Below are 19,599 nucleotides of genomic sequence, written 5' to 3'. Positions count from 1 at the left end.
GTTTGCTGTTCGTTGGGCTTTGGCCACTTGGCGCCATTTTATGGAAGGCGCCAAACACCCGTTCGAGGTGTGGACTGACCATAAGAATTTGGAAGCTTTGAGGACTCCCAGAAAACTTTCTCCTAAACAGATGCACTGGGCTCAGCATTTCAATCGGTTTAATTTCACCCTGAAATATATTCCAGGGGGAAAATTTTTTATGGCTGATGCTTTATCCAGGCTTCCTCAGTACAACTGCTCCAAACTCAGTGTGGTCCAGCCTGTCATTCCCACGACAAGCCTCGCTGCTCCAGTTGTTACTAGGAATCAAGCACGTTCTAAAGTAGAGATGTCTCAGGACTTTCTTTCCAACCTGAAGAAAGCCCTCCCTAATGATGATTGGTTCCGACAGCACGTGAATGAATGCACTATGAGAGATGAGTTGCCCTAGATTGGGGTGAAACTTTACGTTCCTGCATCTCTTCGACTCATTGTTCTTCAGCGGGCTCATGATTCCCGTATGGCTGGGCATTTTGGTTTCGTTAAAACGCTCCATTTCGTCAAGAGACAGTTTTGGTGGCCTTCTTTTAAAAAGGACATTGAACGATATGTTGCCAGTTGTCCCGTTTGTGCTGCTGCTAAACGCCCTCCGGGAAAACCGCAGGGATTGCTTCAGGCTGTAGCTCGCCCTGTTGCCCCATCTCTATGGATTTCATCGTCGAACTTCCTGAGAGTCAAGGACACACTGTTATCTGGGTTGTTACCGACTTGTTCTCCAAGCAGGTCCATTTCATCCCTTGCTCCAAGATTCCTTCTGCTAAGACTCTTGCTAAGATGTTCATCTCCCACATTTACCGCTTACATGGGGTGCCCGACCGCATCATTTCGGACGGAGGTGTGCAATTCACCTCCGTTTTCTGGAAAGAGTTTCTGAAGTGGATTGGCTCCACCCAGGGATTAAGCTCCACCCACCACCCTCAGACTAATGGGGCCTGTGAGAGGACTAATTCTGTACTAGAACAATATTTATTTGTTTTATCAACTACCAGCAAGATGATTGGGTGGATTTGTTGCCGCACGCGGAGGTGGCTTATAATAATTCTGTGCATAGCAGCACAGAATTACCCCTTTCCGTGTGGTGTTTGGCCATGATTTTGTACCTATTCCTGAAGTTCCTCGTGAGCAGCCCCAAGTGTCGTCACTGTCCGAGTGGAGTTACCGCCTTCGGCGCGTTTGGCCTTTAGCTCTCCAAACTTTGGATGCTGCGCATCGCGCTAAATGGAGTCCAGTTGTTTTCTTTCCTGATTACTGAATGAAGTGATGCTGACAGGTATTTCATATTTGTTTCCACTTAAGTTTGGCCTAGATGCATCTGTTCTACTGTGTTGAAAAGATCACATACAAAAAGCCTGAGACCAAGCAGAATTGGTTTCTTTTATACAAGCTTTAAAAAGACTACTGAGACAAAAATAACTCAAGAATATAAAAAGATACATAAAGCAAGGTAGGAAACAAACAACCTTTAATTAATGCATAAATACAAACATTATAAAAAAGACTTTTGGTAATAAATTCTCTGCTTCACTTCTATTTGCTAACAACTTCCTAAATATTTGTGCTATACTTTGATGGCTAAACATTGTAATTATTGTTAGTATCTACTCAACATCATTTCATCTATTGTTTTTAACTGGCCTTTTATTTTTTTCATAATGGTATTTCCAGTATTGGAATTTGCCTTACTGTGTAATAGGTAATACATAAAGGAGCCATTTCTGCTTGGATTTTGCTTTTACATTTTATATATACAATACTTTTTAATTTTGTTGGTTCATTTTTAAGGTAAACTATCCTGTTTGCAAAGTAATATTGATATGGGATCGTTTCCTGCTTAATGTTACCTTCAGCGCTCGATAAACCTTGTTTCTGTTTACTGTATCAACTGAGCTCTTTTAAAGCTACATACAGGAATTGGGAACCAATTATACAAAGGCAATTGAAAATATATTCATTGGGGAGAAGGATGGACGTCTACTGTAATTATAGGACGGTCTCCATGGTACTGAAAATACTAGAAATGAGGAAAATATATATTGTATTAAGCCATAATAATCAAACTAAACCATTACCTTTATATATTGAGAATTGCATATATCTCAGTTTTATCAAAATTCATTGAAACCAAAGGGAAACTTCAAGATATAAAAGTATACAAAAAATATTGTTTATATTAAAACAATGATTGCTCAGGGAAGGCCTGAGTCCATGCAAGCCTTTGGCCTAATATTAGCAGAAGACTTGTTCATCATTCATACTGAAAATGGCTCCCATCAAGCACTATTAGGTTTTCTGCTCCCCTTTTATTAACCCCCCCCCAAATTACCTCTGGGGGAGTATGGGTCATTGATGGGGGCAGACAAGGATGTGTGAGCTTCTAGGTTTATTTTTTTGGCTTTAACCAGAATTCCCTAAGGCAGGGGTGTCAAACTGGTGGCTCGTGGGCCGGATGTATCACATGCATGCCATGCCCACCCCAGCTTCATGAAGGGAAAAAACATCATGAAATGTCATGTGATGGTAATGTGATGCTGCAAGTTTGACATCCGTGCCCTATGGAATGAGAGAACTATAAGTGAATATATAAAAAGATACTGGATTCCTAAGCCTGAGAAAATGAGGAAATAGCAATAGCAATAGCAGTTAGACTTATATGTATGCGGACTTATACAGTATGCGGACGATACGCAGCTGTATCTGTCCGCCCTGTGCCAACTCAATGAAGCGATTGACGTGATGTGCCAGGGCCTCGAGGCTGTTAGGGACTGGATGGGGGTTAACAAGCTTGTACTCAATCCAGATAAGACCGAGTGGCTGCTGTGCTTCCCTCCTACTAATTGGCCAAGTGTTCCATCTCTCAGGCTGGGGGGGTCAAACAGTACGCCCCTCAGACAGGGTCCGCAATTTGGGAGTCCTCCTGGACCCACAGCTGACTTTTGAATACCACTTGTCAGCTGTGACCAGGGGGGCATTTGCCCAGGTTCGCCTGGTGCACCAGTTGCATCCCTACCTGAACCGGGAGGCTCTCACAACAGTCACTCGCGCCCTTGTGACCTCCAGACTGGACTACTGCAACATGTTCTACATGGGGCAGCCCTTGAAGAGTATTCGGCGACTTCAGCTTGTCCAGAATGCAGCCGCGCAAGCGATTGTGGGTGCACCTTGGTTCACCCACGTAACACCTATCCTCCGTGAGCTGCACTGGCTGCCTATTGGTCTTCGGATACGCTTCAAGGCGCTAGTCGTCACTTATAAAGCCCTTCATGCTATTGGACCTGGGTACTTGAGAGACCGCCTGCTGCCAATTACCTCCACCAGACCGATTAGATCGCACAGAGCAGGCCTCCTCCGAATTCCATCCGCCGGCCAGTGTCGACTGGTGACTACCCGGAGGAGAGCCTTCTCTGTGGCTGCTCTGACCCTCTGGAACGAACTCCCCGTGGAGATTCGCACCCTCACCACCCTCCAGGCCTTCCGCATAGCCCTTAAAACCTGGCTGTTCCGACAGGCCTGGGGCTAAAGAATCGTTGCCCCTATCTCGAATGGTATGATTGTTGCGTTTTTTAATTATGTATTGTTTTTGTGTTGTTGTTAACTGTCTGTATCTCCCTTCCCTTGTTTGAGTTGTGAGCCGCCCTGAGTCCCTTCAGGGAAAAGGGCGGCATACAAATGAAATAAAACTCTAAAACTCTAAACTCTAAACTCTTTATATACCGCTTCATAGGGCTTTCAGCCCTCTCTAAGCGGTTTACAGAGTCAGCATATCGCCCCCACAGTCTGGGTCCTCATTTCACCCATCTCGGAAGGATGGAAGGCTGAGTCAACCTTGAGCCGGTGAGATTAGAACCGCTGAACTGTAGATAGCAGTCAGCTGAAGTGGCCGGCAGTACTGCACCCTAACCACTGCGCCACCTCGGCTCTTGAAGAGCGAGGATTGTCAGAGGGATAGGAAGGTACGCAGGCAGAAAACATGTCTCGTGAAGGGAAGCCAGTTTGGTGTGGTGGTTAAGGCATGAGATTGGAAACCAGGACACCATGAACTTTAGTCTTGCCTTAGGCCTAATTCACCCTCTCAGCCTAGGAAATATGCAGATAACCATTCTTTGAGAAATGTAAACCAACTAGCCAGTCCCTCTCATTTTTTTCTTCACAACAACTCAGTAAGTTCAAAGAAATGGAAATGTAACGATTTGCTGGAGGTCCCCTAGTGAGTAAGCCTGAGGCATGAACTAATCAAGTACTATAGCCATTAAAGGTTTCTGTTACTATATGCTGTTCAGAATTACACTGGGCAGCCTTATTAATGCATGAAATAAATAAGCAATATATTACAGCGGAAATGTTATAATAGAGTGGAAGAGGAATTAAATTGAACCATACAGTCTTGTTCCTGATTTTTAGCATCCTTTCTCTTCTCAGTAGATGGCTAGCAGGTTTGCAGGCTGTAGGTTTTGTGTAATCCTTTTCTTCTATTCCATGTTTGATTCTCAGAGATGCCTGGAGACGTCCTGGTGTTTCCTTGACAAGATTTTTTAAAAGTGGTTTGCCATTGACTCCTTCCTAGGACTAAGAGAAAGTGACTGTCAGATGCTGCTTCATTTAATAATCAGGAAAGAAACCACTCAACTCCATTTGTTTGAAATTAAGTGTACTTTTACTAATTACAAAGAATAGTAGCAAAGCAAAGCTGAGTCTGGTTAATTGGGTGTGAAAACAATGAATATCATGTATAGATCAATCCCCTCCCCTTGGCACCCCAGTCCATAGTCCAATTATAATTCACCCAACTGTCAGGTGGGAGATATCTTCAAAAAACATCATCAGGGTAGAATGCTGGACAGTTAACCTTGGCGGGAAACTCCCTTCCTCCACATGCGCAATGAGATGGTCAGGACAGCTTCTAGAATATTCCTCCAGCACATAATGATTCCCCTCCCAAATACCATGCCCCCCCTCCCCGTTTCAATGGCAGCCGAAGCAGCAGCAAGGCAACGGCTGACATCCGGCCCTCCTCCAGAAAAGGACGGTCAAACCTGCAGAAACGAAAAGAACACAAACAAACAGACAGATAACAAGACACAGAAGAGAGATACGGGAAGGGGGTAAAAAAAGGAAAATTAGCAGACCATCCAAGAATCAGGGCTTGTCAGGATAGGCAGAGTAGAACTTGCGGAGCAGACAAGGAGCTCGAACATGGACTTGTCAACCCATTCAGTGTGAGATGGGGGGAAATGCTTCCAAGGCACCAGGTATTGGATACGCTTCCTTTGTTTACGAGAGTCCAAAATCTCACGGACCTCAAAATGCTGCTCACCTTCTATCAAAAGTGGGGCGGGTGGAGGCGGAAGAGGAGCCCTCAACGAAGAAGTAAGTTCAGGTTTCAGGAGATTAACATGAAAAACAGGATAAACTCGGCTGAGGTGCTTAGGTAACTGGAGACAGACGGAGACAGGGTTGATGATCTTGATAATTGGAAACGAACCAACATATTTGGGGCCCAACTTCTTCGACTTCTGAGTCTCAATGTCTTTTTTCAATGAGGGCCACCAAAATTGCTCTTAATGAGGTGCAGGGTCTTGACGAAACCAAAGTGTCCAGCCATGCGAGAGTCATCAGCCCGTTGGAGTACAATGGTCCTAATGGACACAGGGATGTATAATTTTGCCCCAATCCAAGCCAATCCATCTTTTATAGTGCATTCATCCATGTGTTGCTGGAACCAGTCATCCTTTGCAAGGGCCTTTTTTAGGTCAGAGATAAAGTCTTTTGTGACCTATAATTTAGAAGTTGTTTGACTTCTAGTGACAACAGGAGCAGCCAGGCTTTTTGTGAGAATGACAGGTTGGACAACACTGAGCTTTGAACAGTTGTACTGTGGGAGTCTGGACAAAGCATCAGCCATAAAAATTTTCCCTCCCGGAATGTATTTCAAAGTAAAATTGAATCTATTGAAATGCTGAGCCCAGCGCATCTGTTTGGGAGAAAGTTTTCTGGGGGTTCTCAACGCCTCCAAATTTTTATGGTCAGTCCACACCTCAAAAGGGTGCTTGGAGCCCTCTAGAAAACGGCGCCAGGTTGTTAAAGCCCAACGAACAGCAAAAGCCTCCTTCTCCCAAATAGCCCAACGTCTTTCCGTGTCAGTCAATTTGCAAGAAGTGTAAGCGCAGGGTTGTAATTTACCTTGGCTATTTGCTTGAAGCAGTACCGCCTCCACTGTTACATCACTGGCGTCAGCCTGGACCACAAAAAGCGTGTCCATGTCTGGGTGCTTCAGGACCGGTTCCTCCGCAAAGAGGTGTTTCAGCTTCTCGAAAGCAGCTTGACACTCCATAGTCCAGTCCAATGGTTTGCTAGGTTTGGGCTTAGCTCCTCCTTTCGATTTAAGGAGGTTAGTTATAGGGAGAGCTATCTTAGCGAACGAGGGAATAAACTGACGATAGAAGTTAGCAAATCCCCCAAACCTCTGTAATTGCTTACGTGTACATGGGGCCTCCCATTCGGTGATAGCCTTTACCTTAGCGGGGTCCATTTCTATCCCTTTGTGGGAGATTCGATAACCCAGGTAATCAACTCTTTCCTGATGAACTTCGTACTTGGACAATTTGGCATAAAGTTCCGCAGCTCGGAGTTTCTTCAGAACCGTGCGAACAAGCTTCACATGTTCTTCACCTGTTTCCGTGTAAATAAGGATATCGTCTAAATAGACCATTCCGCCTTTGTAAAGTTGGTCATGCAAAACCTCATTAATCAGTTGCATGAAGACTGCTGGCGCCCCCTGGAAGCCAAATGGCATTACTCGAAATTGGAAGCAACCAAGGGGGCAGTTGAAAGCAGTTTTCCATTCGTCTCCCTCTTTAATTCTGACCCAATAGTATGCTTCCCGTAGGTCCAATTTAGTGAAAATCCTCCCCTTCCCTAGTTGGGCCAGCATGTCCTTCATTAGTGATAAATGGTAGAGGTTCTGGGCAGATATGCAGTTTAAAATTTTGAAATAAACACAATCTGAAGGAGCCATCCTTCTTTTCCCTGAACAATACTGGTGCAGCTACCTTGGGCCTTGCTGGTTCAATGAAGCCTCTTTCCAAGTTTTTATCAATGAATTTCCTCATTTCCTCCATCTCTCTAGGGGTCATTGAATATATTTGGGGCTTTGGAAGCTTCACTCCAGGTAAAATATCAATGGTGCAATCTATGGCTCTATGAGGGGGTAATTTATCAGAAGATTTCTCACTAAAAACATCTTTGAGGTCCCTATATTCCTTTGGAATTCTTTCCTCCCCCTCAATTTTCTCCTGCCCCCTGGCCGCCAGTGTGGGGGCAGTAGTATCAGACTCTGGAGCCTCCATCTTCCCCTCAGGGGGTATGGCAGTCCGAATCCGTAACCACCCATCTCTCCAGTTAATGCGTGGGTTCCATCTACAGAGCCAGGGGAGTCCTAAAATAAGGGGCCGGTCCAACCCTGGTGCCACAATAAAAGTTATTATTTCTTGGTGGGTTCCCATCCACATCTCGATGGGTTCAGTAGAAAAATGAGCAGGACCAGCCCCCGCAATAGAGCCATCTATTTGGCAAAAAGCAATAGGGATTTTCATAGTTTCAAGCCCATTTTCTCAACTATTTCAGGGCTTATCATGCAACATGAGCAACCAGAATCTAAAAGAGCCATAAGTTTCTCTTTTGCGCCAGAAGAGGGCACTCTAAGCTCAACTGGGATAAGCATGGGCCCTGAGCGGGAAATTACCCAGCGGTCAGCATCTTCATAGTCACTATCATCAGATGAGCTGGGACTTCCGTTTCCCCCCTCCTCTGGCTCGAAGCGTTGAGAAGTTTCTTCTCCACCCAAGGTTTCCTCTCCCTCCGGGGGGAGCGGAGTAGGTCAGCTTGACTTGGCAATTCACAGCACGGTGCCCCTCCTTCCCACAGCGGAAACAAGCAGAGGGCTTGGGCTTGCCTGTGAAACCTCCCCTACCCCCTTTTTCACCCTTTGGGAGGGGAGTTTTGGTGGGGGAGTCCTCAACTTCTCCGTCTTCCTTGCAACGAAGTCTAGTTAAATCAAGCTCAATATCTGCAGCGTTATCATACCAAGGCTCCAAGCGGCGGGGAATGCGTCTGTTTACGCACTGCTGGTAAACATCTCTATTCAAGCCATCTGCGAATCGATCCAACAAGGCTTCTTCAGACCATCCCCTCATATAAGCCGATAACTCTTGGAATTCCTGCACATATTCAGGCACAGTCTTTTTCCCGTCTGAGGGTCGTAAATTTTAACCTAGCTCGATGCTCGGTGAGGGGATCGTTAAACCGTCTCCTCATTGCTGCCATAAAGTCATCAAAATTCCTCAGGAGAGGGGAGTTACTATTATGTAATCCGACCATCCAGTCAGCTGCTTTCTTCTCTAGGGCCATTAACACTATTCTTGCTTTAGATTCATCAGAGTCCAGATCAGGCCCATATATTTGCATATAATTCCAGACCTGAATAATAAACAGCCCCAGACCGCTAGGTTCTCCATCATACTTTACGCTTAAGGGTGGGACCTTAGCCATCCGGCGTCACCTGCCCCCCCTGCTCTCGGAATGTCTCTAGCCGCAGGGGGAGAGGTCGGTGCTGGGTTTTCTTGCGCACAACCCCCTTCAGCCCCTCCAGTCTCCCTTAAGCTAAGCAACGGGTACCTTTTCTCTAGTTCCTCTGCTGGGTCCCTTTCCACGGCACTCTCTCGAGCCCGGCGTTCGCTCCATGCCTCTTCAAGGAGTCTCATGGCTTGGGACATTTTGTAGTCTTCCTCCTTAGAGCCATGCCAGTCAGCAGCTGGTTTTTTGGGTCTCCTTTTCGTGACTCCAGTTAGTAATTCCTCAGGTTTCTCTTTCTGTCTCACACCCCAAGTCCACCTGGGTCGAACAGCAGGTTCCTCCACTCTCAGGTCAGCCAGCATTTCTGTTAAAGATGGTGCTGCCATTGCACACATTTCTTCTTCCTGGTCACTTTCATGTAAAGACATTTTTCTTTTCCTTCTGTGAGAGCACCCCCCTTGGAAGGTGTTCGCTCTGGGTTGGGTGCGAGGTGAGACTCAGCTTATTTTCAGGTGCTGCTTCATTTAATAATCAGGAAAGAAACCACTCAACTCCATTTGTTTGAAATTAAGTGTACTTTTACTAATTACAAACGAATAGTAGCAAAGCAAAGCTGAGTCTGGTTAATTGGGCGCAAAAGCAATGAATATCTCACCATCTCCTGGTTTCTAGCCTAATGCTTAACCACAAGGCTCATCTTATGTAAGTGTTCATTATACTTGAACAGAAAATGAACAAGAAACTTCCCTGACTTTTCCAGGACCAAGTAGAATTCATGCTGGAAATCTTGAAAGCTTCATCTGTCTCTTCTACTCTTAGCTGAAGTCCATTTCCTTGCAATATCCTCATTCAACCTTCACAAAAATATTGCAAAGAGAAAGCAAAAATATAGGGCAGTTTGGTCTAGCACAGTGGTTCCCAAAGTGGGTGTATCGCCCCCTGAGGGGGTGGGATGACTTGGGGGGGGGGCGCTAAGAGGCAAGGGGGGCAGTAGGGGGTGCTAAGAAGCAAGGGGGTCGCGGGGGGCGTTAAGAGGCAAGGGACTAGATCACTAGATGAACTATAAGGTTCCTTCCAAGTCTGTCATGAGTTTGTAGCAGAGGTGGGTTCCTACCAGTTTGCACCTATTCGGTAGAACCGGTTCATCAAATCTACCAAACCAGTTAGAAGAGGTTCCACCAGTGGACCCGGAAAGCAGGCCACACCTGCAGAAGAGGTTCCAAATTTTTTTGAAACCCACCACTGGTTTGTAGGGTAGGAGGCGGGCAGCTGCCTGAGGCCATGGCTCTTCTCCCCAAGAAGTGGACAATGCCACCCAAGCCCCATCCCTCCCTTTCCCGATGGCTCGCCTGGAGCGGTGGGTGTCGTCCTGGACGGCCAGCTGCAGCCCTTCCCCACGCAGTTCTGTCCCGCAGATGCTGCCCCGTGTCGGCCGTCTTGTTTCCTCGCCCGATTTGTCTTTCTCTTCATTCGCTCCATAACAAGCAGAGGATTGCGCAGCCTGGGCTCCATCTCCTCCCGCCGCCTCTCCTGGCCAGCGGTGGGCGAGGCAGCAGGTGCGCCGGATGCCCTTCTGGGACCTGGACAAGCCTTGGTGCAGGGACCGAGAGGGCGGGGAGTGGGCGACTTAGGACACGCGTCTCTTGGTCCCGAATTCTCTGCACCCCGCGGAGCTCCGGTCGGAACACCTGGCCGATGCAGAGGGTCACAAAGCCCCACGTCCCTCCCATCTCATAGGTGACGAGGGCCGCCCGCCAATCCCGCCTGCTGAAGTTTTCCCGTCTAAGGGAGGGAGGACTCAGGTGAGGACGCACGGGAGGCGAGGGGGACGCTGCTGCTTCTTGCAGGCTCGGACTTAGCCCAGGGATGATGGGGGTTTAGATGGGTGACTGCTCCGAGCATCCGGGGGAGACTCGCTGCTGGGGCGGCGATCTGTGTCTGCCTGGCATTCCACAGAGAAAAGCTGGTTCTGGGCACCTGGAGGAATGCCAGGTGTGCCCCCCCGCACTCCCCGTGGACTGGAGGAAAACGCTAGGGATATATTTCTGAAAGCCATCTGATGCCCCCCTCCCCCAGGCTCACTGGGAGGGCAGCCAGCACTTACAGTCACAACCGAGGCCAAATTTTGTTGTTGTTGAGTGAAACATTTGTTAAGTGACTTTTACAACCTTTTGTGCCACATTTACAGTGAATCTCTGCAGTTGTTAAGTGAGTCATATGGTTGTTAAGTGAATCTGGCTTCCCCATTGTCTTCGCTTGTCAGAAGTCACAAAAGGGGATCACATGACCCTCAAAACCTTCGTAAAATGAGCCAGTTGACAAGTATCCCAATTTTGATCACATGACCCCAGGGATGGTGCAATGGTTTTAAGTGTGAAAAACAGTCATAAGTCACTTTTTTCAGTGCTGTTGTAATTTTGAACATTTGCTAAATCAAGATGCTGAGCTTGTTGATCAAAAGGTTGGCGGTTCAAATCCCTAGCGCCGTGTAACGGAGTGAGCTCCTGCTACTTGTCCCAGCTTCTGCCAACCTAGCAGCTTGAAAGCACATAAACAATTCAAGTAGAAAAATAGGGACCACCTTTGGTGGGAAGGTAACAGTGTTCCATGCACTTTGGAAGATTTTGGAAGAAGTGCAAAGAAGAGCAACTAAGATGTTTAAAGGCCTGGAGACTAAAACATAGGAAAAACATTTGCAAGAATTGGGAATGGCCAGTTTAGAGAAAAGGATTGGGGAGTGGGGGACACCTAATAGCAGTCTTCCATTATTTGAGGGGCTGCTACAGAGAAGAGGGAGTCAACCTGTTCTCCAAAGCAGGATAAGAAACAATGGGTGGAAACTAATTAAGGAGAGAAGCAATCTAGAACTAAGGAGAAACTTCCTAATAGTGAGGACAATTAATCAGTGGAACAGAAGTTGCCTCCAGAGGTTGTGGGTGCTCCATCACTGGAGGCTTTCAAGGAAAGACCAGACAGCCACTTGTCTGAAATTGTATAGGATTGCTCCTGGTTGAGCAGGGGTTGGACTAGAAGACCTCCAAGGTCTCTTCCAGCTCTATTCTGATTGAATAATTGAGGTTTCTGGCTGCTGCTAAGCTGCTCCTTCCCTTCCTAGAATCTTGATTGTTTGCTGCTTCATACAGAAGTTTGTTGGCTATCAAAAGGCAACTGTGTGAGACACTTTTACATTCTTTTTGACAAGGTTGTGGAGTTTTTTGAAGACAAGAATGCTTTGCTTAGTGGTGAACTCAGGCATGACATTACTTATTTATCAGAACTATTTGAGTTCAATGAAGTGAATTTGCAGTTGCAAGGAAATGAGGTCAATCTTATTAAGGCCAAATCTGTCATTTCTATGTTTATTTCAAAGTTAACTCTATTCAAGCGCAATATAGGCCGTCGCGAGCTATACCAATTTCCGAGCTTGTCTGAGCTAGAAGAGATACAAGATGATGATCTTCAAGTTTTTTGTGACCATTTGGACATGTTGCATAAAGATATGTCTGAGCGATATCAGGATCTTCTTTTGATGGAAATTCCAGATTGGGTGATAAATCCATTTTCAGATACTGAGGAAGATGGGGTAGTGGAGGAACATCTCATAGAGCTGCAAAATGACCTTGAGCTAAGCCAAAGTTTAAGAAATCGTACCAAGAATTTTGGTTACAGAAAGAAAATTCTGATTGCTATCCTGCACTATGGAGATTGGTTAAGAAGCTCCTTGTTGCATTTCCAACATCATATTTGGTGGAACGTGGCTTCAGTGTGGTCATCCAACTTCTCTCCAAGCAAAAAAATCGACTCCAGATTACTGAACATGGTGATTTAAGACTCCTGCTAAGTGACTTAAAACCAGACATTGGGAAACTGGTATCACTTCATCAAACCCATCCATCACATTAAGAATTTACTGAACAGTGAAGTAGTTACTAAATTTTACTGAGTTTACTAAGTTACTAGTTAGTAAGGTTTTTGATAAATGACTATCAGACTTTGAAAACCTGGTATCACTGGATCATGTTCAACAATTTTGTTGAATTAACATTAACTAAAAAGGTTTTTAAATTGGATTTTGAATAAATGCAATTAATTGTTAGTTTTGAATTTTACTGTTACTATCTTCCTTCCGTCGTGCAAACCGCCCAGTCATTTGACCCCCCAAGCCACGCCCATCAAGCCAGGCCCACAGAACCAGTAGTAAAAAAAATTGAATTCCACCACTGGGTGGGGGGTGCTGGGGATCAGTTTGTAGCACCAAGGGGGCGGTGGACTGAAAACGTTTGGGAACCACTGGTCTAGCGGTTAAGGCACCAGGTCAGAAACCAGGAGACCATGAATTCAAGTCCCACTTTAGCAGTGAAAGTCAGTTTCCAGTCACTTTCTCTCAGCCCAACCCACCTCCCAGGATTGTTGTGGGGAAAATAGGAGGAAGAAAGAACATTAGATATGTTTGCCGCTTTGAATTGTTTATAAAAATAATAAACACAGGATATAAATTGCATGAATGAATGAATTCCATACCAATACTAAATAAGTAAAGTAAGGGATAGATGTTCAGGCAGGCAGACAGACAGATAGATGGGTTATATTAGATGGGCCACAAGTACTATTTAAAACTGAAGAGGATAGGCCTCAACATGAGCACTTAAAAAAGAAAGCAGGAGAGGAATAAGGGAGCTACTTCACTCTATTAAGGGCTATTTATAGCATGTTTAATCCTATTAGTGAGAGCCTGGAGCTGTGTTCTGTGGCAAACATTTCTCTCGGTTGTGAACATGAGGCATGGGGCTGGCAGTGGGTGGCAGAATGGGTGGGCTGGTGTGCCATGAATCCAGTACAATAGAAACATCACCATCAATTTGTCCTCATTTCCATGTCAATGGCATGGCTAAGAATGGGCAGCTGGGGAAATAAGGCCTGCTGGTCCCATCTGGGTAATCACCCCTCCTTTTCACTGGGGTTTGATAGGCTTTGACTCCTCCTGCACAGTGTCCCATCGGCCCAATTTCTTTTTACCAGTTTTCTCCACCTTCGCCCCAATTCCCTGCAGTCCATTCCTGTGTGCTTATACCCATTTAACCAATTAGGAAAGCTTCATTAGCTCTGAGTTGCTAACAAGGGTAGGAGTGTTCTCTTCCCTCCTGCTCCGTTGTCATGTCAGCCTTTCTGTTTCATCAGTTGTTCTATGACCCTTCTTTTTAACCCCAAAGTCATAGCTGCCTGCTGAGTTAGTCATGCAAGTCAAAAGGAAACCAGAGAATTGTTTTCTTTAAAAACAAAACCGCTCCCCTGGGGTTGAGTCTTGCTGGCAGAAGGGTTGCAAGCTGATTAAGAGAAACCTGATGGTGGGGAAAAGTTAGTCTGATGGCCCAATTTTTTTTAAAAAAAACAACACAATGCAAAGTTGTATGATATGAAAGCAGAGCTTTTGTCTGTCTAATTCAATTCTAGCTTGGGTTAGAGGAGGTGACAGACCTGTTATGTGATGTTTAAGTCTATTCGATAGTGTTTATTTCTCTGGATTATTTTTCTTTTTCAGGTTATTTTCTTGTCTGGTTTTGTAACTTGCCCGGAATTGTGAGTGATTAGGGTGACCTATACATTTCATATAGAACTGTGATAAATAGTATTTATTCTGATTGCAGTCTCAGCAGAGAGAGAAAAAGAGCATTCCCTCCTCCCAAAAAATAAAACTAGGTCTGTGGATTCATTTTAATTGGTGATGTTTGGAATCAAAACCTGATATTTCTTCCTAAAGACCATGCCATTTCTTTTGATCCAATTTTCAAAGCAGCTTTCCTATCACTACAGCTTAAAAACTATTTTGGAACAGAGTCCTTCTGCATACAAACAAGGGAAACAACTTCAGCCCTTTAACAGGTAGGAGGGCTGTATCTAGCATCTACATATCCACTATAATTGTCTATCTTCTCTCTTTAAAATGGTACACAGACATTATAATACTATCAAAACCATTAGAAAAATACAAAAAAATGAAACCAGTCTAGCAATTTGGTCAATTATAGGCTGAACAGTATCCTGCTGGTGATATGATTCATCCAAAAACTAAGTAATTGAGACATAGAATTCATATAAGCACATTAATTCATCTTCCAAAATAATAATTGGCTCTATTCCACACTAGTCAAGTACACTTGGTCCAGCAACTTGCATCCCACCACATCTAAAATGAAAAGCTAATTTTTTCCTAAGCAAAAAAAATGTTATATTTATAGGTGTTCTTGGGTTTTTGTTTTGTATCTATTATTTAGAAAAGATCTGCACCCAGGGTGCAAGTTAATGCCTTCTTTAAAGTGGTACAACAACATTTATTCTCACTTCCCTATCATTATTAGATTTGTAATCTCTCTAAGCATTGGGTTGTATGTGCCAGGTATTTTCTCTATTCCGGTAATAATTTGGCATAAGACCTTCCAATGTAAAATGCTCATCTCTAATAAATTAAGGTGCAGTATTGCAGAGATGTTTCTGTAATTCAATAAATATCTCATCATAGATGGAGAGACAAGAATTAGATCTCAGGGCTATGGAATCCAAATGACAAGAGTGAAGACAACGCTCTAATTTAGCTGACCAGACAGGATGCAGAAGTAGCTTAAATTGAGTTGGTATATTGGGCATTTCAGAGATTTTAATGACATCTTTTAAATGAATTCTTTGCTACCCAATTATACAAATATACTACTTTTACCATAACCTATTTTAAATGCCCCAGGATATCCAAAATACGCCAAAATATATATCATTGCAAGTTCAGAACTTCTTGAAACTGTCCATCAAGGAGAAAGAAAGGGAGCCAATTCTCAACAGGGGTAGCAGAGGTTACTTCCTAATGCAATTGTTTAAAATCATTTAACATAGAGTGATTAATTATCTAGATGTCATGCCATGGGCATGTATCAAGCTATATATAATTTATAATAGACTAAAGCAGTCTTTCCCAGTTTAGCGCATCTGGAGTTTTGGATTTCTAATTCCCACCATCCCAATCCAGGCTGCAGATGGTAGGAGTTGTTGAATTAAATTACACCTGAAAAGGCCCCAGTTTAAAGAGAGCTGATTTAAACCCTGTTTTAAAAGCCATAAATTCAACTTTGGTCACCTAATCAATGATCCAGAGCCTTGCAGAACACAAATGGATTGCTGTGGCTATTGTGTGCTATAGTGAATGTTTGTGCAACTTTTGAACATGGAGAGGTAGGGTGGAAAAAGAAGATTTGCAGGACATTAAACTACCTCTTCTCCCTACAGTAGTGCCAAACACAGTAAATTCAATTCGAGAACATAAGTCCCTTTCTTGCAGTGGTCAGTTATTTGTTTTTGAAAGGAGCTGATGTTCTATCATACCTCTGTCAAAGCTAATCCATGCCCACCACATAATTGGTGGCTCTGCTCATTATTTAGGATTTCACAGAAAAGAAAGAACTTTCGGGCTGAACAATTAATACACAATCAATTTCTTCCTTGAAGTTTATTCCCAGAGGAATTGCTAGGAGAAGAGGAACAGGCTTGTTAAATGCTAAGTTCATAGGGCATCATCGTGTCTCTGAATGCCATTCTTCTTAGCTGTGAATATTTTTCCAGCAGCTCCTTTATGGCTAACAGCTAGAAACAGGGAGCATGTGGCAAGTACTACTACCCTAAGAATAGCACTCCAACTAATTTATTAGATTGTTATTTTTGAATGATACTCATAATGATCTACCCTATTTGCATAAGCAAAACCACTCCGTATTGAAGCATCATTTTTGCACATCCTAGTTCTCTTGACTGAGTCTTTGAAACCAGTTGCAAATGCCTGATTTCCATGCAGGGAAGGCATATTCCTAAAATGGAACATTTGGTTTAAACAGCTGTGTGGGAAGAAGAGGAAGGCATCCTTCAGCAGTATAAAGTTATTTTTCTTGGAAGTATCTGCTGATATGTAGCACCCTCTGCTGACCCTTTATGGAATATTTCCAAGATAAAGAAATTAATTGGCAGTCCCTGTTAGAAAGTAGAGGCAATACTTTGATACTATATACTTCTGTATGTAGAAGAGTTTTGCTACTCATCTATGTATGCCAATTTAACCTAGACATTCTCATGTTTTATCTCAAAACCATCATTCCAGTAAGTTTCTTTTTGTTGCCAATCAAGTCTCGTTTAATCACTTATTCATTGAATTTTTTAAAACATATCTGTGCATTAAAAATAATTTATAACATTCTGTCAACAAAAGTTTTCTTAAGTCACCATTCATCAATGAAGCTAACCATAATCATACCATATACTAGTTTCCAAGTGAGCAGTGTCTCCGGAACATATCAGTTTATCCAGATTTAATATTTAGAGCAAATATTGCTCTATTGCAATATTTTATTGAATAAAATTGGAGCTTCCTAATTTATTTCATTTTATTAAAAAGAACAAAGATATTAAAAACATGTAAAGTTAAGGGAGTTTAGGGAAGCAACTGCTAACTATCTGAAATCGAGCTACTCATTCTCAATCTTCATGACAATAATAGAGAGGCTTAATTTTAAATTTTTATAAAACTGGAAAATAAAGATGGTTATAAGCGTAGTCCAGTTTCATCTTTGGCGACTGCAAAACTGATACTTATAGCACATTGGAAAGATAGTAGAGAGCATCTCTATTGAAAAAAGCTGATGAAAGAAAGAGTGCTACTTTCAAAGATATACACTTTCCCTATTATTTGGTAGAAAACCTTCATATTAACATGGACTTATTGTTCCAATTCCTATCTTTTGGAAGAGCAGAAAAATCCTTTCTTTGAAGCTTTTAAAAGATAGATATAATTATTTCTTCTCCAGGCTAACTATATCCAACCTTTTCTAGGCTTTAGTCTCCTTATCTCTTCCCTGTTTCTAGAAGTGGAGAAATATCGTCTTGCCACAAAAGAAGACAAATTGTGATTGTTTTCTGCTCCCTACAGTGAAAAAGTGCTGAGCTTGTTACTTTTGAGCACTGCTGCAAATAAATCGCTGTAAAGTTCTATTTCTTTCCAATGAGTGAAAGTCTGTATATTTGTGGGTGTAGTAAGTTTTTCCTGCACATTCAGAAATAGAGATTTGAAGAAAAACACTATAATTTTGGCCTGCATAAATGATCATCCACCAGACCAATGCAAAATGCTGGCTATTAACTGCCCAGAGTCACCTTGCAGCAACATGGATGGTAAACAAATTTAATATGAACAAATAAATATGAACAATGTATCATTGTTTGTTAGTCGCAAAGTTGTGTCTGACCCATCACGACCCTATGGACAACGTTCCTCCAGGCCTTCCTGTCCTCTACTGTCCCCCAGAGTCCATTTAAGCTCACTACGACTGCTTCAATGATTCCATCCAGCCACCTCATTCTCTGTCGTCCCCTTCTTCTTTTGCCCTCAATTGTTTCCAGCATTAGGCTCTTCTCCATTGAGTCAATGTATACTTTATGACAAATATTCAAAAATATTATTTATTTTGTGTCTCCAACAAAAGAGATTTTTCTTTACTGGACTTTATCTTAAGTAGGGAAGAGCAGATTCATTATAAGGAGGAATCAGTAGAACTACAAAACCAGAGTCTGCAAAAAATCCCAGAATCAATAAAATACCTTATTCATTTATTTGTAACAAGTAATGGAAGGGGGGAAACCGTTTGCCCAAGTAGTTGGACTTGGCATAAGGCAATTTCCTAAATTGCCACTCAATTAGATAAGTCATATTAAACAGCCTCTAACTTTTGCTGATTGATACGTTATGGATTTGGAATACTATAGCTTTTTATCATGAAGTCACTCCCCTGTCTCCATTCCCAATAGTCCTATTTATCTAAATAATCCATACAGCTTAAAAATTAATTGCTTTTCCATTTTCTTCAAGGAAATCTTGTACACAAATGTCACATTGGCAGAGAATAAACAATCTATTCACTAAATATCACACCTGCATTTATATATTTAATATAAATGCACATTCTGCATTTATATATTTAATATCAGAAGAATAGACTTTGTTCACCCTAGCACTCACTTCACTAACCTGTCTATGGACTATAACCAAACTACAAATGCATTCGAGTCCATAGCCACCATTCTTTTTGCAAACAAACAAAACCCCATTGTTTACTCCAGCAGTTAAATGTGCCAATTGATCACATTGGTATGTAGTTCCCCCTAAGATGGTGGAGTAGGTAGTACAAGTAGCTGTTGGAATAAATTGGAAATGTTGGAAAAGATCAGTGTGCCCCAGGAATCATCTCTGGACAGTTTTCCTTTTTTAGCCACCAGGTGGTATTCTTGGATTTCCAACACTATGGCAGTTCTAGGAAGAGCAGCCGAATAATAGCAGTACAGCCAGCCTTCACCGGACCCTCCAGATGTGCAAAAGTATTGGTCTCCAACCACCCTATGGGCACACACAAACAGCTTTAGAAACAAATCTGCTGCTTCCTTGCTAAAGCAAATTATTTTTCATTTGCTGAATGGGAGACATTTTAGGTCCATGTGAGATTATAAGAAGATACGTTTAGGTGGATACAAAAACAGCCTGATTGTATAAAAACCAAGGCAGCTGAATAGGGGCCATAAAGAAAACCGCAGACATTCACACAAAGGCAACTTCTTTATTAGAGTGAACCAAAAAAATCCTAAAGCAAACAGCAATTCTGTAAGATGCTCAGAGCTCTTCATCGGGCTGAATGTTGCTGCAATGACAACAAAAAAGGAGTGGAAATTTCATACCAAAGCTAGAAAGTTAATATTGATCAAGATGAGTTAGCAAGTTCTAGATTCTATTCTGCATTAAAAGGTAGTGGAATGAAGAGATACTCTGGGGGCCGCTGAGCCAAAATATGATTTGGTCTTGGTTTAGTGCAGAGGTCTCCAAACTTGGAAATTTAAGACCTATGGACTTCAACTCCCAGAATTCTGCAGCCAGCCATGGCTTAGTGCAATACATGAACCCAACTAATAGCTAAT

This window comes from Thamnophis sirtalis, unplaced genomic scaffold (genome assembly GCF_051295495.1).
Source record: "Thamnophis sirtalis isolate CommonGarterSnake01/CBP01778 unplaced genomic scaffold, rThaSir2_p1.2 scaffold_1, whole genome shotgun sequence".
Classification (NCBI taxonomy): Eukaryota; Metazoa; Chordata; class Lepidosauria; order Squamata; family Natricidae; genus Thamnophis; species Thamnophis sirtalis.
This window is presented reverse-complemented; position numbering follows the sequence as displayed.